Raw genomic sequence first — 25948 nt, 5'->3', positions numbered from 1 at the left:
GGTATGAGCCAGTTGAGTTCCATTATCCATAGCCATCTCCCCCGACCACACCAATACAATGATTTTATATGCCTTTTTCATTAGCTTAATGAGTGGGTCTAAAGACCACTCACCACCCTAGCACCAGGAGTGTGGAAGAATTGCTCTTGTGCCATCTAGGAATGTTTCCAAAGCACCATGGAGAGTATTTAGGAAAACTTTAATGTCAGGATTGGACAAAGCTTAAGAGCAGTTTCACTGAATTTTATAGCTGGGTGATGCATTATGTAATTGAAGGACATGTGCTCTTAAAGCTCATTTTGTATTTCCTAGCTTTGTCAACCAGTTTTGGGTTCTGGCATTATACCAGTTATAAACATGGGGGAATATCAGACCATATTACTTTAGTTTAAGGCTTGAGTACAATTAAGTCTTAACACTGATAGAGGAGGTCCTTTAATTTCTTTCTTGCCAACTCGTTAGAACCCAGGTGAATTAAAAAGTAATTAGGTGGTAGGCTGAGTGATAAAGCAGGCTCAAATGACATGTCAAATTAGCTCCAACACATACTTCTGTTTGCTGCCACTGGATTATTGTTCCTGTGGTGTCCAGTCCATGATTATATAGTCCTTATATTAACACATTTAATGAATGTTGCATGACATAACACACACTTTTACTACTATGCTGTGTTAAACCCAGTTATCATTAATCTGATGATTGTAATTAAAATTTGATAAAATGTCATAATTTCTACATGTGTAATTGTCAGTTTCAGAAATATTCAGGATACAATGCTGCTGCTGATGTCTAAGACTAGTTTACGGATCTTTGTGAGTCTGACCGTCCTTACAGCGCTATGTGGGAGAATCTTTTCAGACAACAGTTTTAGCCGTGATAATCTAAGGAACATTGTGGTAGATGAGAAAAATGGTGTTCTGTACTTAGGAGGAGATGAGAACTTGTACAAGTTAAATACAGATAACCTCACCGTCCTAAATTCCATTCAGACATGTGTTTCATGCTACAGCAAGATTTTATTAAAGACAAATAATAATACCCTGATAGTCTGTGGTATTGATGATAGTGGAAAGTGTGCAGTGTATAATGGTACAAACCTTGTCTCAGTTCCAACCAGTGATAAAACTGGTTTGTATTTGTATGGGAATGAGAAGAAAACAGCAGTTGGTCTGCTTACAAATAATGATACAGCTTTTTATGTTGGACGAACGTATAACAGAGATATAGATGGAGACAATATATACAGTCCAGTATCCAACCGGGCCACATACCCCACAGATGCTTTTAATGTCATAGGTCAGAAACAGCTTAAAGTCAGCAAAAACTATCTTATTTACTTTAGAGCTGTATTTCAAACTGAAACCCATGTCTACTTTCTTACAAACCAGAAATTTGAAAATGACATTAACTCACCTCAAGTTTCAAAGTTGATTAGAATTTGTAAAGATGATGATAATTTTTACTCATACATTGATTTAGAGTTGGAATGTAAGACCATAAAAGGAGATAAATTAAATCTTGTACAACATGGAAGCCTGATAGAGCTGGGAGACAAGCTTTCTACATCTGAAGAAAATCAGGCTCTGGTTGCCACTTTTGCTGCTGGTATTGATCCAGAAAATCCTTGGTCTAATAGGAGCGCCATCTGTCTATATACATTGAAGGAAATCGAAGAGAGGATAATTGAGGCTCAAACAAGGATTCTGTCAAAGTGTGATAACAATAGCTATTGGATATATAATGAAAGCAAGAGATATGTGGATACAAAGAGGGTTGCTTTTAAGTGCCATACGGTAAGTATTGATTTCAGTACATAAAAATATAGAAGTTTAGGTGTTGCTTTAAATAGAAATGTAAGAAAGAGTTGTTCACAGTAATATAGATTTATTGTTTTTCTACATAAATTGTGCCTGCTATGTATAGTGTTACACTGTAGATATTTAAAGACTGATTTAAGGATTGTTATTAAATATATAATCTTCCCTTCTCTTCCCCCACAAGAACTGGTACCCTCTCCAGCTCTTCAACTGCATAGAAAACATTAAAAAGTTTCTGACCCATGAATGTGAAGGAAGCCTGATAGATCAAGAGACAAGCTGTCTGTGTCTGATGGAAACCTGGCTCTGTTTGCTTTTTTAGCTGTTGGCACTCATTCAGAAAGTTACATCTGATTGGAGTGTCATCTGTTTGTATTCTTTTCTATGTGGCCTCCTGCATATACGAATGATGAGGTCTGATGACCATCAGAAGTTCTGTAGGCAAGGTCATCAAGGGAGGTGAGGTTTTATTCCACTAAGAGACCTAAGAGAGATGATAATTATTTCTTCCTCTCTGTCATGACACACTTTGAGGACAATTATGTTGCTCCCTGTGCTGAGACACAGAATAGAACTGCTCCTAGTTCCCAGCCTTCTCCGCAGAGGGATCATTAAAGCTAAAATTCTCCTGTTTCACAATGAGGTTTTGAACAGGAAGATGATGCCTTATCAGTTTTAGTAGATTCTCAAGAGTTTTATGGAATCCCAGAGGATAGAGTATACCCTACTCCTCAAAGTTTTCCAGATCCCTCACTACTATTGTCTCGAGCATAGTTGAGGAGGAGTAGACTTGGTCAGTTTACATGGCTGATAATGAAGTCTACTGCCTTCTTCCACATGATGACATGTGCCCAAAACTATGTTTTCAGGTGACACTGTGATTCTCTCTTGTTTAGATAAACTGCCAGGAGCAATGCCAAGACTGGATTTACTGCTGCTTCCACAGTCCAATGTTTAGTGAAGTTGTAAAATGGTTGAGCAAAAGTCAAGAAATGGTGAGAGACAATGAGGAGTGGTCTGTCCTCCTGAGTACAGTGAGTCGCTTCATATCAACCTCAAGCTATAAGATTCATTCACCTGCCTAGCCACTGAAACCCCATCACTCCAATGCTGAAGCTTCACAAGTGGGCATTTCAGTGGGCTCTCATTTTGCTTGCCTCTCTGTTAAATCCTTCAAGAGGCTTTAGTCAAAGGACAGGTCATTAGGGAATATATTTTCACATGCTGACTTGTTTTCAGAAGCTTCCTTCAGTTTACTGAAGGAAGAATAATTATCACTTGTTACCTTCCAAGGACTGTCAGAGGCTGTGGTAAAGACTTTGCGACACATGTTGTTTACGGCAATGCATTGTCAGCAGACCTACTTCATCTCCATTGAGATGTAGCATTGCACTCTTCAGGTTTTTGCTTGAACATAGCAAAAATCTTATGATGGCTGCACCTCTGGATTCAAAGACCTTATCAGGTGGTCTCATTTTTACTTTTGCTTCTCAGGATTTTAGGGACCAACAACATAGGTCAATTGCATCCATTTCTGACCTGTAAAATACTGGCCAGTGTCCACACACATCCTGATCATTCTATGGGTCAGTCACAATTTGTGTCAATACATAGGCAACCACAATTGCAGAGCAATTAACCCTCCTATAAGTCCAATCCACAAACAAGATGAAATAAATGGACAGGCAAGGGCAAGGGAAAATGGTCTACTTTTGCCTCCCCCTTCTCCAAAGAGGTGAAGAAGGGAAATAGAAGTTGTCCCTAGGGACACCTCACCTGTCCTGCAGTGCATTCCTGGTGCTCAATTGGCCATTTTGTTTTAATGTTTGGCTGAACATTTTGGAAGATCAATGGGTCCTAGTCAAGTAGGGTTTATGTCTACACTTCACAGAACTCAACATTTTCAACTTCAAGGAAGATGTGCACATCCTTCTTCAGAAGAGTGCAGTTGGGATGGTTCAAAACAAATTCTGCAAAATCTTTCTAAATGGAAACTGTAACATCAGTTCAGGGCATTATCAAACTGGCCAGCTGAACAGTTTCCATTGATCTTCAGGATGCATACTTCCACATCCCAAACTTCCTCCACACAAAAATATTTCTGATTTTTGATCAGACAGAAAGTATTTAAGTTTCAATCTATAACGTTCGGTCTAGCATTAGTGCTTGGGATCTTTACAAGAGTCATGGGAGTAATAGCTATGCACTTGAGATACTTTGGGATTTAAAAAATCAGGTATTTTGACAACAAGGCTACTACACAAAATAAACAGTTCTTATGCTTTCACATGGCCTGCTGTTAGCCTGTAGTGACACTACTTGGACTGATTCAGAATCTGTAGCCATCATACTTGGACTGATTCAGAATCTGTAGCCATCATAACTTATTCTCTCTTTAAGTTTTAATGTATATTGGAATGAATTTCTTTGCTTTCCTGAGCCAGTTTCCTGTTACTCCAGAGAGAATACACAAACTCATGGAACTCAAAAGGATGTTACAGACCAAGACTTAGTTGTGGGCTCATCTGCATCTCACCTTACTGGAAACCTTGAATTTTGTGTTGGACTTGGTATCTTTAGGGAGACTGCATTTATGTCCTCTCCAGTTTATCCTGTTGGTGCTTTGGAAACCCCACTGGGATCCCCTCTCATTTCACTCTAAGGGGTCAACGTTTCTGTACCACCTAAAGTGGACGTACAATCAAGATGCATTTCTGAGAGTTTCCCTGCATGCCTGAGAACCACACTCCTATCGATACACCATTTAGAGCCGGAATACTTCTCCATGGCCATGGTCACAGGAAGAGTCTCCTTCACATAAACAATGAGAAATAAAAGCCTGTCTTTTGCCCTAATCGGGTGCATAGAACCCATCAGAGGGCATTACATAATGATCTCCGAAAACATTTCAGTGGTTGCATACCTCAGATGACAAGGAGTTACCCATGTTGCTTCTCTCTGCATGGAAGTCTGCAACCTTCTTTGTTATCACAATCAGAATGTATTACACTCAGTTTGTCACATTCTAAGGAGGAAAAACATTCTGGCAGTTAGTCTGTCCAGAACAGGCAAGGTAGTCCTAACAGAATGGTCTCTTCATCATGCAGTTGCAGAATCTCTGTTCAGTCTTGGAATCTACCTCAAGTGGTACAATCTAAAAAAAGCCTCCATTTTATATATCCCAGTCCCAGGTCAGACAGTTTGCACAGTTAATGACTTATGTCTCAACTGTTTGCTTATGGATTCCTACTCTTCAGGTTGATTCCACAAGTTATGCAAAATCAGGCTGTCCACTGCACAGATCATCCTCTGTGGCCTCAAAGGCTGTCATTCAGTGACTTACATGACCTGTTGATCAACACTCCAAGGGTATTTCCTCATTGGGTCAGTCTCCTTTTACTACACAGAAGTACTCTAGTTCACACCAAGCCCCAGATCATCCACTTTCATGCTTGTCTCACCTCAGAAATGATCAATCCACCAGGCAAAAAGTTCAGACATGTTGCTGACTGCATTGTCCAAACCAGACAGTGTTCTACATCCAAGGTCTGCAGGACAAAGTTTAAAATCTTCAGTGATTGATGTGCTTGAAAGCTAGATAATCCTTGCAAATGATCTATTGCTTCAGTAGCTGATTTTCTCCCATTTTTTAAAAAAGGAAATCTTGTTCAGCCTCTACAATCAAATGTTATAGGGCTGCCATTTCAAACTCTCATAAATTTCCAAGGTCAGTCCATTGGTTAAGATCCTCTCTTATCAGATCATATAAAGTATTTTGAACTACAGAGACCAGTGTGTCACTCGTTGGCATAAAAATGGAACTTATAGGATGTTTTCATTTCAATGGGAATTATAACTGTGTTTCCATGTTATGTCAGCCTGGTTTCCTTGCCAACAATGACTTTCATCAGACTTCAATATCTGATTGAAATCCCCAGTCTAAGTTGCATCCATGCTAGGGATGATCGTGATAGACTTCTTTGCCCAGTTAGAGCACTTTGATGCTATTTAGCATCTGCTAAATGGAGAAGGAAGGGTAGGAGAAGGCCTTTTCACTCCTTAAGGGATTTAGCTGATGTTTAAGCAGCCACTACCTCTTGATCAATAGAGCTTTTGCATCTCTTGCAACAAGAGACTTATTGTTCATGATGATCACAGCTCACAAAGTTAGGGCTATTGCTACTTCTTGGGCATTTTTTCAACAATTTATCTTTAGACGATATTATAAAGGCTGCATTTTGTTACTCACACAACCTTCTCTTCCTTTTACCTTCAGTCATTAATAAACCCCAAACCAAGGTATTTTCTATCTGGGCCCAATAGTCGTTGCACAATCAGTGACCCATGCAATTGCCACGTATGACTTGAATGCTTGTATTGGAAGGTAAATAATTTATCCATATTTAATTCTTCTCAAGTACATCGACCACCATCCTTACTGAAAAATTCAGCTGAATAATAATATTGACAGATAATTATGTAATATGTACCTGTCACTATTGGATGCCCTCCTCCCACCCTGCACTGATGTCCTTCATTAGCCACCATTTTGAAAAGAATGAAGAATCTCAAGGGAGCATGCGCTGATGATGCAGATAAGACTGGGTCGATGTATTGTTCTAAGAAATTTCTAGAACAGGAACTTGGTGCATCTAGCATGGATGAGGTCTTTCAATGTGGAAAGCTTAAAGCTTAGTAATAATAGTGACAGCTAAGTGTTACATAACTACAATTAGTTTTACTCCCCCATACAACTACATTTTACCACTACCAGCAGCTGAGTTCCATTGGTAACATGTCAGAACAACAAGAAAACATGATTACAATGTACACTGGTCAGTCATTTGGTTGTTGTGATGACAGTTGGCTTGCACTTGTGCAGCAAAAGACAGTTCACTGTTAGAATGGCATAAAAAAAGAAAACATCTGGAGTTATTAGACTTGATGAGCCAGTGCTCCCATTCTCCTTGTCCTTGAGTCTGGTGCAAAATGGGGGTTCATATTTATGTTAGAGAATTATTTGTTATAGTGATACTGATGAAATGATGCATTCACAACAAGCAAGGGTACTGTGGAGCAACTATGAATCTTTTTAAGATGTTTGCCCATCGTACCCTTGAAGGCGAGAGGATCTGCGGAAGTTGATCTAGAAGCAGTTTGAGCAGCAAAGTTTATGAGCATGGTATGTCTTTGTGTGAGCCCCTTGTGGCTTAAGGGCAGCACATATGAGTGAACATTGGAGGATGATACACCATTTTAAAACTCTTTGCAATGGCAGAACAAAAAAAGTTAGACACTTGAAGGATTGTGTATCTTTGTTTTTGTTAACTCTACTGATCATATACCATGAGAGCTTCTGCAACAGTCTGTTGTCATAGTTATCTGTAATGCACAAGTTTGTTACCACAGCTCCTCATAAAGTACTTGGACAATTGCCATGCGACATTGTACACTCATTCATCCCATGGTCTAGTTAGTCCAAAATGAAAATGATGCTTAGTGACCATCATGAAAATCTTGTTATTGCTACTTCTTCTGAATAAATAGTCAAATCAGCATAGGGTTTTTGCTGCAAGGATTTGTATTGTGTCTAGTTTGTTCTAAATGAAAATGGTGCAAATCTGAAATCCGGTATGGCCACCACAGCAGCCATCTTGAAAATCATGCTTTTGCTACTTCTGAACAGAAAATCATATTAACATGGAGATTTCACCAGAAGACTTCTAATACCTAGCTAGTCCTAAATGAAAAGGTTCCAGTTTAGTAGCTAATTCTTACCCCCGGCTTAAAGCTTTGATGTGGAAGAATCAGCAAGATGAGAAAGAATAGACTAGCTGATTCTTTCCCCATCAAGTTACTTCTCCCTCCCAATCAATTAGTTTCCTCCTCTGGTTATTCCCCCCCCCACCCCCGTACAACAAGTTTCTTTCAATTAATGGACTCTTTGGTAATAAGTTTAATGCTTACATGTGAAATATAATACAAATAATGGTTCTCTTAACAAAATCTCACTTAGGATTAATTTCAAATGAGCCTAAATTTATGTTAATACTGATTTCAATTTCAGACTTTTACCCTTTCAAAAATCACTTACATGGCATAAGACTGAACTGTTAATTAATGTTCATGCTTTTTAAACACTACATTAAAATGGTCATTTGCAAGGTTTTGTAAATAAATTCCAGACTGAGTGAAATTGTGCAAGGAAAAGGATGATGGGTACTTCAACCAATCATATGGCTCAACTCCTTTGGAATTGTATTCACTAGCACTATACACAAAAATGTCTGTGGACAACAGTGATGCTGCACCTATAATTTTGGCATCATTTGCCCACACAGTATTTCACTCCATATTACTATCCTCTGAATATTTATTTACATTGTTATTGAGATAATTGCTAAGCATTGTTGTAACCTTTTGGAGTGCATATGCCTGACAATATGTTAGCTGTTGTAGCTCTTTTTGATTCCTGAAATTGCAAAGCTTATAGCTCTAAATGTACAATTACTGTACCATCACCTCATAAAATCTGGAATTTTGTTGGGGCTGAGGATACATTTTATAAATTATACTTTGGTTGTTTCATAAAGGTGATTTGCATTTTCCTGCAATTTTCTTTGCATATTTTGTCTGTAGGTGGATTAAAGACAATTTTATTTCTGATATTATGAATGTTTTTGTTTTCCTTTTGTGCCTGCAGCATCTTTGGAAGTCTTGTTGGCAGTCATTTCAATAGTTCAATAGTTTGTCTTTGAGACCTTTAGGTGAATTGCCATTATTTCTGTTACTTTTTATTGGAGGAGTTGAAGTCTGATTTGTTTGTCTTGTCTTTTCAGTAGTTCTTTCAGTGTTTTCTTGAAATTTGTGGCATTTTAGAAAGAAAAAAAAAATCAAAAGTATTGCAGTTAAAATGGTCACAGTATGCTTTGTTGTTGATGCCTCGGCACTTTGACTTTGGCAATCTTGTTTGTACTTTGGGTCACAATTTATGCAGAAAAGCAGGTATTCATTTCAAGAAACGTTGACAGTGGTCTTAGCATTTCATGGTTTTCTACTATGGATTTGTGAGCAATATTGAAAGAAAGTGATGGTGTGTGAGATGATTACCATTCTTTTAAATTCAATAAAAACAGGTGCAAAATATAAAGTTTATTACTTGCCTTCTGCAGTTTAGTCCTGACAGAAATCATTTTTTGTCTCACGATCATAAACTGTTACAACACTGACAAATTTATGCCATGGAAATTATTAAACATGTGACAATACAACAGTACATGTAATAAGTTGCAATGGATATATTGTGTCCCTTTTGTGAGTATTAGCAATGTGTTTACTGTACAGATATTACAACAATTGTGAAATATTTTAAGATCCATATTAAACACTAAAGTATGTATGAAGTGCTATTACTGCCAATTTATATGGTTCAATATTAAGAGAGCATTGGCAACATGTTCTTGTTATTGAAAAATGCATTATGTACTGGAGGTGCACTGGTCAGCAAGCTGTCATTCTGATTTAAGTGACAAATGAAACGACAACAACCAGCTTAGAATGAATTACCTGATTTTTCATGATCTCTTCATGGACTTCCGCTCTTCTGCAAGGTACTAGTTATTTTGTTGCCACTTTATTGCTTGTATAAATCTGCAGGGTGACCATGCATAGCCTGGAGTTTATGGGAACCAATGTTCCAACTCTTGGCCAAACATAGTATGCATGTGATGCAGGGCAAGGACAGCTACCATTGCATGCAGCGTTGTAGAGCAGTTGACCCATACTCTGGCCTAATGACTGTCTGGGCACCAGTATGACCTGGAGATGTGATTTTCAGTCAGAATTACAAAAAGCAACACTACAGGAACATCATAATGAGTGGATTTGGTGACTGCCAACTGTTGAGGTGGCCATAAACACTGACGTAAGGGGACTTACAGGTAAGAGACCTATTGATGTCAGTTGTGCTGCATTTAAATGGTCAGTGTTGTCTGCAGTGACCGGTTGGTTTGAAAGAGCAATGCTTGCCCATATATACACTTGTGCATTGTTTATATATGCTGGAGTACATCTTGGGGCAGTGGCCAAAATCATGGTGATTAGCTTTCCCTTGCACTTATCCTTACACTAGCCTATGATCTTGTGTGCATTAGTGGAGTTGTATTTTGTATGGTTTTCATGGTAGTTGTTCATATTGTAGGGGTGAGCATCTTCAGCCATATGGCAGTGGACATTATCACAATGCTCAACAGCAGACCATCAGTGTTCATGTACAGCAGGTGTGCCTTTTCCCCGTAGTGCTTTTTTCTGGTTGTTGTAAAAGTCATACATCAGGTATTGCAAAGGTCAAGGATTGCAGGGCCCATATAGTGGTTTAACTTCAAATTTGTCACAGTGGAATGTACATCATTAAGGTTACCACCAAAGATCTTGGCAGTGGGGCACCACAGCTTGTTGTCCTTTTCCTCAGGCCTTACAGTATCCACATAAATCCACTTTCTGGTACTTAAATTGACCATTTTCTTTCCAAAGATGGAGTTGATCCTGAGTTTCAAGTGATGCACATATCCAGCTTGGAGGTTTCTGTTTCTGTAAGCTTGTGACTGATTTAGTGCTGGCATGTCTCAACATTTTCCGAGGGTATACTTGGAATGTTGACAAACACATAGGATGTCTGAGGTGTTTCCATGGTTTTTCTAGGAAAACATGGGAAAACTCAGACAATACTGATATTTTGTCCAAGGTTTTATAAGCAACCCTTGGACATTATCTTGTACATTTAAAAAGTCTAGGAAATATATACCTTGAACAAAGCCTTGGACATGTGAATTTAGTTTATTTTTTGCTTTTAACATGATACAAAGTTAGAACTTAGTCATTTTTGGTTAGTACATAGCTTGGAAATGTAGACTTAAATTTTGAGCTAGGACATGGACTTGGTCTGTTTTAACTGTGTACTTAGCGATTTCTGTATATATTTTTGTACAGTTTATTAAAATGAATCATGTTTGTCGTTTCCAAAACAACTAACAGGTCTAGGACTTAATTATTGTTAATTGATTGGTGTGGGTTTTACAATGTGCCATCTCAGTTCAGGTATCAAGGTGCCAAACAGGAACACACATTTTGGTTTTACATCTCATTTACATGGCAAAAAATATGAGATATAGAAACAAAACCCACATGCATGCTGGAATCCCAAAGTTAGAGACATTCTAAGCACTGATACACTTTTTATCATTTCATATAATCATGTTAGTACCACATTGTTCCCAATTCTAATGCCATCTAACCACACAGGGCAACTGTAAAAATATATTTTCTAACAATTGAATCTAAAGTAAAGTCTTCATTGCTTAAAGGGACACATGGCATTTGTCTTAAAATCTGTGTTTGTGTGTTAGTTACAGGAATGATAATTGAAAGTACCAGTATAGAAGGATAATAAACTGTTATGGTATTAGTGTACATTTTTTTGGGGAAAATTGAATGATGCTGTTTATTTGTTTATTTGTCACATTAGTTACAAGAACAATAATTATAAATATACAGTTGAGTCTGAAAACAATTGCATTGATGATTGGCATAGCACTATTTTTAATAAAAAAATTTTAATATGACGGCTGATAATAGCACTGTTACATTGAAGTTTAATCCCTTTCAAAATGAATTGGGAAGAATATACCAAACACTTGATCCTGTTATCTGAGAACAAAAAGGGGTTCTTTTAAGTACTCTGCTTGTACAACACTGATTCCTTCTCTGAAAAACATAATCCATTTTGGGATTTTAAAAATATTAAACTTTACAAAGAAAGTAGGATTCTGATGTTTAAATAAAATGAAAAATGACCATCATTATTGAAAAAAAAAATTGAACAATGTTTTCACTTTGAGTTTAAGCATGTGTAAGATTTTTTTATTGACAGTTCATATATAATTTAAGTATTCATGAAATATAGACAAACAAGATACTTTAAAAGACATTTTCCAAGTAAAATGGCAACATTTGTTAAGCAAGGTTTATTCATTCGTTGCTCAAGTGAAATTGTATGTCAATAGTTTAATTGATTGTTAATACATGTAGTTAAATTGTGAGTGGTAAAGAATAAAGTAAAAATGCAAGCCTGTGTTAGAGTACTTGTAGTTGATATGTTTATATGTTTATGATGCGCCCTCCATTATATATGATATATAATATACTAAGTGCTTCAAGTTCTATCAGACTGTTTTTTTTTAATAAAAAAAATATTTTTACCCTGGTCTTTGGATCGGCATTGAAATTGGGTACAGTCGGCCAACTGGAAAACTTTTTTCGTGTGGCCAGATATGAACTAAGATCACAGTTAATTTTCCTATATATTATCTACATTTGTTTATTAGTCTTGAACTTTCCACTGTATAACAGTCAGTGTAAATCATATGTTAATCTAAAATACCTTCAAAGATGACTTCGCAGTGAAGTCCTTGTCATAGGTTCATCAGCTTTTGTTTGAGATGCTCGACTGTAAACAAAGCAATATGCAATGGAACACAGATTTTACTTCCATGTCATCACCAAGACCTTATTACTCACTGTGCACTGTCACCAAAACACACACAGGCAACCACACAATAAGCTCATATTCTAAAGAATAAACAATTACTTTTAAATCCATACCAAGAATGTCTAAATCTAACTCTTGTATCACCATCCAAAAGGAGACAAGAAAAAATGCTCTAAAAATACACTGGGACTACATTCTTGGGTACTGAACTGGAACTAATAATTGTGATCTGATTCCTATTAGGCCAAACTATTTATATCCAATTTTAGTCAAACTTTTATATTTGTACGCCACACCTATTTCAATTTTATACATGAAGTCTTTTTGAATTTCCTAGCAAATAAGACATGTGATAGCTGTGAGAAAGTGTCCATTGCTGGTGTTCCACAGGGTGCAAGTTATGACCCAAGTGCTTCTGATGTTGTTGTTATGGGGTTTAATGCCATTTGTCAGTACAAGGCTATACAAGGCGGACAGTATCAGTGGTGGAGGAAGAACCTGGGAATACCCTGGAAAGAATCACCAACCCATGAGAAGCTAGTGGCAAGCTTTCTCACGAAAACAACATTGGCTGAGCATGTGTTGAACTGCATTCTGTTACACATTATAAAAGTCCCTCAATATTTGGGGCCTTTTGCAACATTTAGGGTAAAAACCACAAAAATGACTAATATACATTAATGCATTTTAAATTGTTTTAATAAAATTTGAGAGAAAGAGAGAGAGAGAGTATACATAATACTTATCAAATTTCTGGGAGACATTCATTTTATTGGATAAATCCATGCTTTCATCCTTGAAAATATGCATTTTTGTAATAAGATTCTCACCAAATAATGAGTGCAGAAAGCATGTGTACTACTAATAAATACATCTGAAGTCTGCAAACAATCTCAAAAGTTATAAATTGGCCTGTTTCACAAACCTATGTAGGAATTGTCTTTCTTGCTGACTGTGTGTCAAGAATGGGGCTAAAGGTCTAATAAAGCCTCTACTTGGCAGTAGTGTAATGCACTGAATACAGTAATGATAATAATAATGACTTTATTTAAAGAGGATAGAACATTGTAGCATGCATGTGTGATGAAAAATGCATTTTAAAATAAATTTCCTGATTCAGATGAAAACCTGTCTCTCTGGTCAATAAACTTATATGGAAGTTCTCAAATGGGTAATGATTTAATATTGAATTTATTAAATGAGTCGAGACTTGGCAAGCAAAAGCTGGCAATTATGCAACAAATTTCATAAATTTAATGTTAAATCAGTAGCCATTTGGGATTCTGTTTATCAGTTTTTACTTTAGTGGAAAGAATTTGGAAAGAAGAAGTGAAAATTTTTTGGCATTTCATTTAATTCTAGCTCAGACTGTGCACCTTTCAATTCTTGCCATTAAAAAATGGTTCCAGACATGAGTTGAATTAATAATGCACAATTTGGTAATATTTAAAAGTATATTTTTTCTTTTTACAAGTTATGATTTAAAGAGCAACTGTCATTTCAAATCAGTAGAACATTGGTCATGAACATCCTTTTTGAACACTGGATCTCCGATGGAAACTGCTTTGTGATGTCACGTAGTTCTCTCAGGTAGGCTGAGATTAGTTGTGCACCGTATACATGGAATTTGATGAGAATAATGAGAAAGAATTTCATGGGCTTCTTTGGACTAATCAGATTCATAGAAAATGATCTGTTAACATGTTGACATATCAAAAATATCAAACTACAAACACAGTATGTAAAGTGTACCAACTATACGATAATCCCATTTCCTTGACCCCGGTATAGTACATTTTCATTTTCTTCAAAAATATTTTTCTTGATTCTTTGTCATGAGAACCACAAAATCATGTAATGTTATTACTGTATCTCTTTTAATATTTATTGAGGGAATGCAGATAATTGGTAGTTAAGACTGCACTTTCTGGTAAAAACATCATTTTGATTTGATCATTTTATATTGTACATCAAAGGTTAGTTTAAGCTGTGATTCTGGTTTTGAGAATATAAAGTATTCTCCTGAATTTTACTGGGCTATGCTGCCATGCATAGTTAATAATAATAATATTATAATAATAATAATAATAATGACTTTATTTAAAGAGGGTAACACAATTAGCTAAGAACTTATCTACCTTGAGACCCTCATAAAAAGAAAATTTATTTAACCATCTCTGAAGCCACCTGATATATTGGGTTTGGAAGAAGGAAATAAAGTGCGCATTTCTAATCTCAACTGGAATACTTAATTCCAGAGCAAGGTTCCAGAATATTGAAAACTCTTTTTGAATAATTCCCTTATTAGTTTGGGAATTTTATACTGTTTGGTAGAAATTGATCGCAGGTGGGGAGTATTGCCAGGTAGCCTATACTGGAATAGTGATTGTAAATATTCAAGATCACTATTATTGAATATCATGTACATTAAATTTGCTTTTCTCAATTTGATTTGGTCTTTAGTAGATAATATTTTTAACTTACTAGCTAAATTTTCCTTGCTTTCTTTCTGGATTGATACGAGCCCTAATGCTTTTTTTCTGAAGATGTGCCAGCTTTGCTATGTTTTTATCATTTGAATTACCCCATACAGTATTACAGTAGTCTAAATAGTGTTGTATGTAACTGTTATAACTAGTTTTCTGTGCCTTTCAGGGAGAAAATGTCTTATCCTACTGAGAAGCCATAACATTTTTACTGATATGTTTGATATGTTCTGTCCATGATAGGTTATTATCTACCAAAATAGACTACTTGATGTTTTGGTAGATAATAATCTATCATGACAGACCATTTGCAAATTTGAATCCTTCCATGTCAGACATAGTTCATCACTATCAAGATTTGTTCCTTTTTTTGCCATGTTGAGATAAGTAATATTGTTTTAGTTTTAACAGTATTTACCACCATACCATTGCATGTGCACCAGTTGTCCAGTTTATTTTAAGGGCATCCTGTAAAGAAACATGGAGTTCATGCTTTGTGTTTTGGGTGTCTGACAATGTTGTGTCATCTGCATAGAGATCTGTAGATGATATTGAGTCCCTTAGTAACAAAACGAACACCTTACGTCCCAGTGTTTAGAAGCCTGACTGAGATTATTTCTCTATAGACAACGGTTATACAGACAAATAATGTGCGAAACTGATACCCATATGAGGGTTAGGTGATCACATTCCAGAATGGTTTATATGGTATCTACATGTCTAAGGTCACTTATTCCAGTGCAGGCTCAATATCACTTATCATTCACACATTAAAAATGAATTTAAAAAAGTTGTTTACTTGATTCTCAATCAAGACCAGGAACTAGGTCATGAAAAGATACAGTTTGGTGTTTACGATTAAACAATCAGGTCAAAATAATTTCTGGAAAATATCAAATTCCTGGTAAACAAAATTACATTACTTTGACATGTAATGAAATTAAAAATAAAATGATTTTCAAACTTATAAATTAAATATAAATTAAATCTAATATACATAACACTTCCCCCATAAAGAAAAAGAAATATTTATATGATAAAGCTTTCTTTTTACCATAGATTAATTATACATGAGGTTAAAAATAACTCTTATAAATTATAAACAGTGCATCTGCTATTAAATTATCTTTACCCTTGATTTGTCTGATGTCAATATTATATTCCTGTAACATCAAACTTGACCTTAGTAGTCTTTGATTTTTATTTTTCATCTTGCCAATGAAACTAAGGGGGTTGTGGTCACTAAACACAATAATCAAAGAAGGAGCTGAACTAATATAAACTTCAAAATGTTGTAATGCCAATGTCAAAGTCAAACATTCCTTGTCGACTGTTGAATAATTTCTTTGGTGTTTATTTAATTTCTTAGAAAAATAGCACACTGGATTATGAACACCATTTTCATCTTCTTGAATCAATACTGCTCCAACCCCAATATCACTTGCATCAACAGACAGTTTAAATGATTGGCTGAAATTTGGAACTGTTATAACTGGTGCACTTTTAAGTATGGCTTTTAACTTGTTAAAATCCTCTTGTCATTTTTTAGTCCAAAGGAACTTGTTTTTCTCACTCAATAAATTTGTCAGGGGTTCAGCAATTGTAGAAAAATTGGAACAAAATTTCCGATTGTGTCCAGCCAAATCTAAATACCTCATCAGTTGCTTTTTATTAACAGGTACAGGAAATTCAGAGATAGCCTTGACCTTAGCATCTATAGGTTTAACTTGTCCATGTCCGACGGTATGTCCTAGAAAGGTTGCACTAGCACGGCAGAACACACTTTTGGATAAATTGTCAAACTTGCATCTGTGAATCTGTCAAAGAATTTCCAAATTGCTGCTAAATGTTCTTTCCAGGTATTGTAGATGATGACATCATCGATGTAAGCATCACAATTGTCTAGACCGTAGGTAAACATATTCATGAGACGTTGAAAAGTACTTGGCAACTCTTTCATCCCAAAAGGCATTACTTTATATTGATATATTCCATCTGGAGTCACAAATTCAGAAATTTACTATTTCTGTTAGTGGAATTTGCCAAAATCCTTTCAGAAGGTCAAATTTTGGGACATACTTGGCATTTCTGATCTAATCAATCCAGTCATTGACGCTTGGTAAAGGAAATGAATCTGTTTTTGTCACACTATTCACCTTCCTGTAATCAGTGCACATATGGAAAGTTTTGTCTGGTTTTGGAACAAGTATGCATAGTGAACTCACAGTCACTTTTACTGGGCTATATGAAATCATTCTCCAGCAAAACTGAATTTCTTTTTTCAAGTATTCCTGTTTGAGAGGGTTCATCCTGTATGGGTGTTGTTTCACAGGTTCGGAATTTGCAATTTCCACGTCATGGAAAATTTTGTTCTTGTAGGAACATCTGGAAATAAGTGCTCATATTCAAATAATAACTGTTTAAATTCATTTCTTCTTCTTGCAAATGTCAAAGTTTCTGGTTCAGAGCTTTCATAATTTCTGAATTCTGAAGATTTGTTGCTTCAGTATCAGTAGAATGTGATGATATTCTGTTATGTTTATTAGATTTAATTTAATTGTTTGTAAGTTTTAAAACCTATTGTTAATTTCATTACATGTCAGAGTAATGTAGTTTTATTTACTAAGAATTTGATATTATCCAGAAAATTCAGTTTGACCTGAGGCTTTTTATAAACACCTAATTGTAGAAACACTGTTTCTAGTTTTTACTTAGTTCCCGACCTTGATTCAGAAATCACTGAGACAAATAAACAACTTTCTATTTTTATTTTATTCTCAGAGTAAAATGATTGGATTTTGTCAGGGTCATAAGTGATTTTAGATTTTGCACTTCTGGGTTTTTCGAAATTGCGCTATAGCTAGATTGAATAGTGATGTTTAGAGATATTTCTCAGTTGGACTCCTAAACACTCTGACGTAAGGTGTTCATTTTGTTGTGACCAGTTTGGAGTTATATTTTAAATTTTATTCAAATTATTTGGATTCTAAAAGATTAAATCTTTTTCCTGGAAATATTTGAGTGCTCGTACAGAATTCTTGGACAAAGACATTTATTTAAATTTTATTCAGAAATTCAAACACTGGAGTATTATTGTCTGTAGAATAACAAAGAACTGAAGACACTACAGCACCATACTGACTACAGTATATGTCATGTTTTAATTTTGATCTTGAATCACATATTTATTCTTTTTTTGTTTCAGGAATCTTTTGTGAAGGAGTACTTGAACTGTACTAAAACAAATTTTGGATCCTATGGTTTCTTGACCAGCGTTGATACTAAATTAAACAGTACAGCTATTTTCACTGCTGATGAATTATTATTGGGAAAAGTGACTGGTAGAAGATTGGCTGGAGGATACTCTGAGCTTTTGGTTGGAACAGACAAAGGAGATGTCAAGAAGGTGGGCTTCATACATTTATATCTCCTTTATTAAATGAAGACCTCTCTGGTTAGATTGTTGTGACTCCACAGGAAAGTCAAGATAGGTTATTTAAATTGTCTTTTCATCATTATGCTCATTTCAGCAGCTTTATCTTTGAAAAATGAAGTATTATTTTTCAAAATCAACAAACAAAACGAAATACCTCTTTTGTTTTGTTGCCATCACCATAATGTTATTGGGTTTGTTACTGTGGTGATGGCTAAAAATGTAAGATTTCAAATGCAGCTGTGAAATTCCTGCATGCCCTCTGACTATCTGCATACAACTTTATGGTGACTGGAAAACGTAGGGGCTCTTTGGCTGACTTTTATTTGGTATCAAAATTGATCAGTATTCCAAGTATAGGTGCCATATGAATTATCTATATGGGTTAGCTTTCTCCCATGTTAAATTAATGTGAGCTAGCCAGAGTATGAAAACAATTTATTTAATAAGTAGTGCTGATATAAAAACGTAGACAAATTTTTGTAAAGTTTTTGATACTTTGGTTTTTGTTTACATTGATAAATGATAAGCTCTGTATGTTTAACATTTATTTAAGCTATCACCAGTCTGTAATTTATACCTGTGAGCCAAAGCCGACATTTCCTTCATACAGTTTACACTGTAGATTAAGTGCTTCTGTTTCAACTAAGATTTCTCTTTAAGAATGATTGTTCAGCTTGAGATGAGCTTAATGACAAATTCTAGAAATATTTAAAGTCTACTACTATACATTGTTATTTTTGTAATACCTGTTTAAATAAGTATTTGGGCAGCAGTGTACTGCAAATCATGATTGGGTCAAGTTTAAGATAGTGGTCTTGATGACCTTACCTTTCTTATACCATGGAAATATGTATTTCTGCAAATTTTAGAAATCATTGTATGATACTGTAATTTAGATATAAAATGTTTATGTATTGGCATACCAATTAGATCAGTGAAAGGGCTGTCTGAATCTCATATTCTATTAATTTTGTTCTTAGAGTCAGTGGATTGTTATTTAAAAAACACTGTATTGACCACTGTTGGGATATATTCACCTTTTGTAAATTTAGTTGCATGCTTCCTTTGGAGATTTATATGAACCTATCTTTTTCTGTACATATGAATCAACACACATAGTTTTCTTGGTACTTTGCTATTTGTAATGAATCTGGAAAAAGCCCAAAACAGCTTGTCTATAATGACATGATTTCTGTACTTGAAAAATTTGTGTGTAAAATCACATAATATTTATTAAAAAAAACATGTCTTTGATTTGTGTAGTGTTTTACCATATAGTATAAACATGACTTTGTAAAATAGAGTCAACTGCATCAAATCATAAGCATCTCTATCTTCTTTTTTGAATTACAAATGCTTGAATGAAGAAGAAAAATAGGCATTTAAGAAAAGTAGCAAACTGCTGCAAATTGAAAGTGAGATTTGATTGTCTGCTTTATCTTATTTCCTGAAAACAATTAGCTTAGATTTTGAAAGATTATTGACTTTAGTGCCTACATAAAGAATTCTAAAATTAAATAATTTCTGGTTTGGTTCAATGCAGTCATTTAAAATTACATCCATTGAAATAAGTGTTTTCTCAAAAGCATTTTATTCTACAGCCATAAACCATTTTCACAGAGATTCAGGATGTGAAATACTGGCATAATTGAAACTTTTGGCAAATTAAAGGTTTACAAATTAGGCATTTAAAAACATTGAGCAAATGTATTATCTCTAAAGGTCTGAGTTAATTTGACATGATTTAAAAAAAAAAAAGACTAATGGAATTTGGAATTCCTGTTTATATGCATATATTGTCTTTTCTGATTAAATTTGATGCTTCTTTAGCAGTTTTGGCACATTTTTTTATTCTATGACACAGTTTTGGGGGTATTGTAGATTTGATTTTTATTTAGTGTACAAGTTATTTAGGATAAATTACCTAATGATTTACCCGTGCTATCTGATGTGTTACATTTGTTTACATGCATATATGTCAGCTTGCAAAATTGCCACTGGCCTGCTGGTCTTATGCCAGCCAATTTCATTGCAGACTGGGGTGAAAATTTAGTAGCCAGTCCATCTGGCCAGTGGAATTTTTAGGCATATCAAGTAAATTTAATCTACAAATTTTAAATTCTTATGCTGTTAAAAGATATGTTAAAACCCCAGTGAAAAATAAATACATATACTGATAATTGTGAATTGTTTGGTATGACTCTTAAGTGATATGAGAAGATAATTAACTCACATTTAATCACATACACTAGATTTTTGTAACTCCAAATAAAGACTTTATGACATTTGATGAAACATGCTACTTTGATTCCCAGTGTTAACATGTGGAGGTATTTGTATGCCTGAAAGTCACCAGATGCAGAAAAACCAAACACATCCAAGGAAAACAGAGATATTCTAAATGAAATATTACACTTTCAAATGACAACAATAGTTATGTTATAGAATATGGAAACAGGATGTACGCTAAGATGATGAAAATACTGTTATAGTTCGTTGAACTCAGCATCACGAATGATATCTGAGACTGCAGCTCAGTGATTTTTCATGTCAGGATTTCAAAATGTAACTAAGTTACCATATTTATTTTGCATATGAATGTTTTTATTGTTGTTGTTGTTTTGGAGTTTAATGCCATTTCTGACTGCAAGATAGGATGTACATGGTGGCCAGTATAATTGATGGAGGAAAAATCCCAGAAAACCCTGGTAAGAACCAGTAACCCAAGGGAAGTTACTGGCAACTATCTCACATATGCACATAGGTTGAGCCTGAAACTTGAACCTACACAGGAGATGGTGAAGGTGAGCACTTTAGACCAATTGGACACCCAGGCCCCTTACACAAATGATTTCAACACCATGTGTATCAATATATAGAACAACACTATGCATTCAATATAGTGTACAGTACATGTAATGAACCATGCTGCACCTGATGTTATGATAAAGTTCATGTGTATGATTCAGAACAAAATATGGCCAACTCAATGGACAAATTATATTATAAACATACAATACGTAAAAATGTAAATTAGTTTCAAGAAAACTATATGATGCAGATAATGTTGTAATTAGGTACATTTATCTGCATTTGAAGATGCTGAGGTGAAAATTCACAGAGCTACAGACAGTCCGGTTATCATTCATGATGCTGAGATGAACAAAGTATACTAATTTGCTGCATTCTGCTGATGTGGATACATTTGATCCAGTTCAATTTCCAGCAATCAATTGCTGAAACTCATCTTTCTGCAGTCGTAATTTCATGAGCATCTGTATGTTGGATATCTGAGATGCATCTTTGAGGCTGGATTTAGTTCTGATACTTGTCTGCATTCAATATTTCAATGTCTAGTTTTAATATTTCTAAAACAAATTGAACAAATAAAATGGAAAAGGTCTTGTATACTTGTGTTCAAAGAGATTAACTCCAAAATTTATGGAATTTTTGAGACTATCCAAAATGGTGAACTACATTTTCTGTTGTTTCAAGACGTAGACCTGCCCATGCAAATATGACATATTACTAAAGAAACAGTTTAATTTGAAATGCCAACAAATCAACAGTGTTTGGAATCATACAGCTACAATCAGGTTAGAAATTATAAATTGATGAATGAACCTACCAAGTTTTGTGCATTATTTTTTATCCATGATGCTGTTAGTTTTTAAAATAGTTAGGGTAGTATAAACGAATGTGAAAGTGTGTGTTTGTGGTGGCTTCCCTTGCAGTCATGTGTGGCTTTAATTTTGATGATTTATAGGAATGATTTTATTGCATGTTCTGCTAACATTACTTTTTAGTGGTTATCATAGTACTGTGTGGCTTACATAACAACAGGTGGAAAAACTTATTCAGAACGTTTCTGTTCTAGAACTGAAAATTTCAGGCTGGAAATTCCTTCCTCCAATTTGTAAAATGAGTGATATATTCTTAATATTGGAGGAGTTTAATCAAGAAATAATGTCATGGCTCAAATATGTGTAATTTTTGTACATTTGGTTCATTTTTCTGTGTAATTGTTGTATTTGTTGAGAAATTACAGTGACTCCTGCAATAAAGTGTTTTAGGAAAGATCATGCTGAAGTTGTGTTCTCAGATTGCTAGTTATTGACATATTAAAAGTAACCATGTGTGTTGCATAATATACTTACATGTAAAAGGCAGTTACTAGTAATTTCACCATTAATTGAGTGGCTGCATTTCTGTGCAAATTCTGTATTCTGACCTCCTGAAGTTTAGTGTTTAGGTTTAATTTGTGATAGAGAACTTTTACTCAATATGCAATATGTTACTGGGGACATATGGAGTACTCGTGCTGCCATATAATCTTGAAATTGGATGGAGACATATTTTTTATAATAAACATATTGTATTGGTTATACATTTTTTTTTACAACATCAGCAGCAACAACAAAAGTAATGAGTTAAAACATTAACTTGAAATTCATAGAAAGTTGTATAGTTAAATCAGTAGTTTACAAATTGTCATAAATCTTTGCCTCTGTGGATGCAGATGTTTGTGACATTCAAGCTCTCTCTCTCTCTCGGTCTCTCTCTACTTAGTGTCATAATAATTTTGTTATTCTATGATTCAGATAGCTCTGTTTAACAACAGTTTGGCTGTCCAGTACGACACCTATAATGTGGACAGTGGTCAACCAGTTGAGGCCATTTACCTTGGTGGGGAAGATATGGACTACTTTCTTACTAGCACAAAGGTGACTATTTTCAAATCTTTGTTTATAAACAAAAAGTGGTTTTATTGAAATATCAACTGGAGGAATTTCAGTAGCTTTGAAACTCACCTCCACACCAGCCCCAACCACTATACTCAACCTTAAACATTGATGTAGCTGAGATAATGCAAAAATCTGTTATAGATTTGAAGCATCATCCTGTAGTGGCTGCATCTATAAATTGGTCAGAAAATAATTGAAAATGTTACTCTTATAGAAATTTTTTGTGTATCTTACCTTTAACCATTGTCCAGGGATCCAAGAGGCAGAAGCTAAGGTTGAATATCCTGTTATACATAATTACCTCCAGAACAAAACAGTACAAAGTTTCATGAATTTCCACTCAGTGAATTTTTGATAATATTTCTGGAATGTAGAGTATCTGCACCAGCCATCCATTTGTAACATTGTGGCCACAGGTACCTTCTCTGAAAAAATAGCACTAGTGAATGTCATTTTTGTACTATATAGAGTAAAATATTAGGATAGATGATAGCAGCTTGCATGGAGGATTTTAGCCATCTGGAAAGAATGTCCTTACTCACTGCCAGAAAAGTGGCATGGAAACTAACAAATTGTTTGGTTTCAATATTCCTAATACTGCTTGCCCTATCTTCTGAATGGGTTGATAAACTAGAAATTGAAACAGAAAAGACCTTTCTAATTGAAGAATACAAAACAGTCATTATAGGTGACTTTAACATTGATCTGTTGAAAGATGCTCCCAAAATAGGTCAAAGTTTCTTCCAGACATAATTTATTCTAAATGATTGATAAACCATGAAGGATAACTGAAAACAGTGCTACACTTATTGACTATATATACACTAAAAGACTAGAAAATGATAGTGAAATTAGAGTGCCTATTTATGCCATAAGTGACCACTATCTGTTGTGTATAACCAGACACTCTCCACATCCCTCTGTTGGACACCACACAGATATAAAGAAACATCTTAAGAAAAAAGGATTCCTTTTGACCTGGCTCAAATGCCTTTCAAAGAAATTGAAAAGATTTTTGGCATTAACACTGCTCTTGACATGTCGTATGGATTTTTTAATAATATTCTAAACAAACGCACCAACAACAATAAAATGCATCAAACATCTGTATCAATCTAAATGGATAACTTCTGAAATAAAGGAATCTTGACCTAAATGGGATAAGTTTCATGCAAATAAAGACTGGAAAAGCTATAGAAAATGGTGAAATAAAGTAAACTTTCTAATAAATGAATCTAAGAAAAGTTATTATGCAACTTTTATTAAAGAAAACAAACATTCCAGTCCTTCTGGCAGTATCTGAATGAACTCAATCCATCAAAAAACACTCCATTCCAACTCATTTGAGTTTATGACGGTATGGCTTCATCAGTACAGGATATGTTTAATAAGTTCTTTACACATACAGGAAGTATATATTTTGACAGCAAACAAAATGGTTGTAACTGTGACTAAACCCGATCAAAACTTTTGTGAAGGCTTGAATTCCTGATGATCTACAGTTTGCCCTTGATGTTTTGAGTGACAAAAGTATTAATTTTGTGTCCTATAATTGTCCTATATTTTGTGAAATGGTCATACAATTGTATTATATTTAAAGTAAGACATTTTCCTTATACTTTGTACAAATGTAGCTATGTTTCTTGTATTACACTGATTTTTTTTGAATCAAATGAGAAAGTTTTACCGCATTGGCTTATCTTCGTCAGTGATGTTATACATGTTTAACTGCATTCATTAGCTTATATGGCCCTAATGCCAACCTGTATCTGTCATCAATTGTCTCTATTTCATCCATCAACATTTGCTTGTTGCCTTTCTGATTTGATTTAAACTTAAAATATAGGTTTATATCATCAAGATGTCAGATGAGTTTGAATACAAGGAATGTATTGAAGAGGTGATCTTGTATCTGATTGGCTGAGCATGAAATCTCGCAGGAGAACATATATATGATTAGATTTTTCATACAACTTGGAATATGGGCTTGTATCATCAAGGTTCAGACTTTCTCAGTAATGAGCCTTAATGAATCAGTCTGGTATCTGATTGGCTTAGCTTCTTCTGATTCTGGAAGCCATATTTCTGATCTGGTTTTGATAAACTTAATGGAATATAATTGTTTGTCCTCAAAAATGTGTGTGATTCACAGATATAAAAAAGGTGATCTTGGATCCGATTTACTGAGCATCTTTTAACCCTAGAAGCCATATTAAATTTTCTGGTCTGATTTTGATTAAACATTAAATATGTGCTTATGTCATAAAGATCTCAGAAGAGTAAGATAATGAGGAAGATTCAAACATAGTAATGAAATGACCTTAAATCTGATTGGTTGAAATGGTTTTCCAATATGAACACCCCATTTCTGCTCATATTTTGATTTAAACTTGAAATTTTTAGGTTTGCATTATGAAGTTCCTAGAGGAATTCATTAATGAGCAAGATTCATGCATATTATGGTGATACCTGATTGGCTGTACTTGTTTTCACTCTTTAGAACATTTATGATCATTTGTTTTTTAAAATAAATCTTATAATATTGTCTTGTATCATCAAGATCTCAGATGAGTTCAAAATATGAGCAGTGATGTGATCTTGCATTTGATTGGCTAAACTTGCTACCAGTCTCTGCAAGCTATATTTTTCATCCAATGTTTATCAGACTTGGAATATAGGCTTATCTCATCATGATCTCAAATGATTTTGTTATGAGTGAAATACATACATATAAATAAGGTGATCTTGCAACTGATTTGCTGTGCGACTCTATTTCTGACAAGATTTGTATAAAATTTGGTAATTAAGTGTATTTTTTAAAGATACCCAATGAGTTTTATTATGAGCAAAGTCTGTACATATTAATGAAATGACCTTGCATCTGTTTTGCTGAGCATCATACTACACAATTGGTAGTG

The 25948-nt window shown here is 34.7% G+C and overlaps 1 long non-coding RNA gene across 1 annotated transcript in view; it reads right to left on the bottom strand.

The window, feature by feature from the left end:
• The window catches only part of LOC149788895 (uncharacterized), a 179098-nt gene that overhangs the window by 131263 nt on the left and 21887 nt on the right, over positions 1-25948 (bottom strand). The window contains exon 4 of the long non-coding RNA XR_016424457.1: positions 23265-23455. This is a non-coding gene — a long non-coding RNA (uncharacterized LOC149788895). The remainder of the gene's footprint in view (positions 1-23264; positions 23456-25948) is intronic.

This window comes from Sinohyriopsis cumingii, chromosome 11 (assembly GCF_028554795.1).
Source record: "Sinohyriopsis cumingii isolate HCF-2022 chromosome 11, ASM2855479v2, whole genome shotgun sequence".
In the NCBI taxonomy this organism is placed as follows: Eukaryota; Metazoa; Mollusca; class Bivalvia; order Unionida; family Unionidae; genus Sinohyriopsis; species Sinohyriopsis cumingii.
This window is presented reverse-complemented; position numbering and strand designations above follow the sequence as displayed.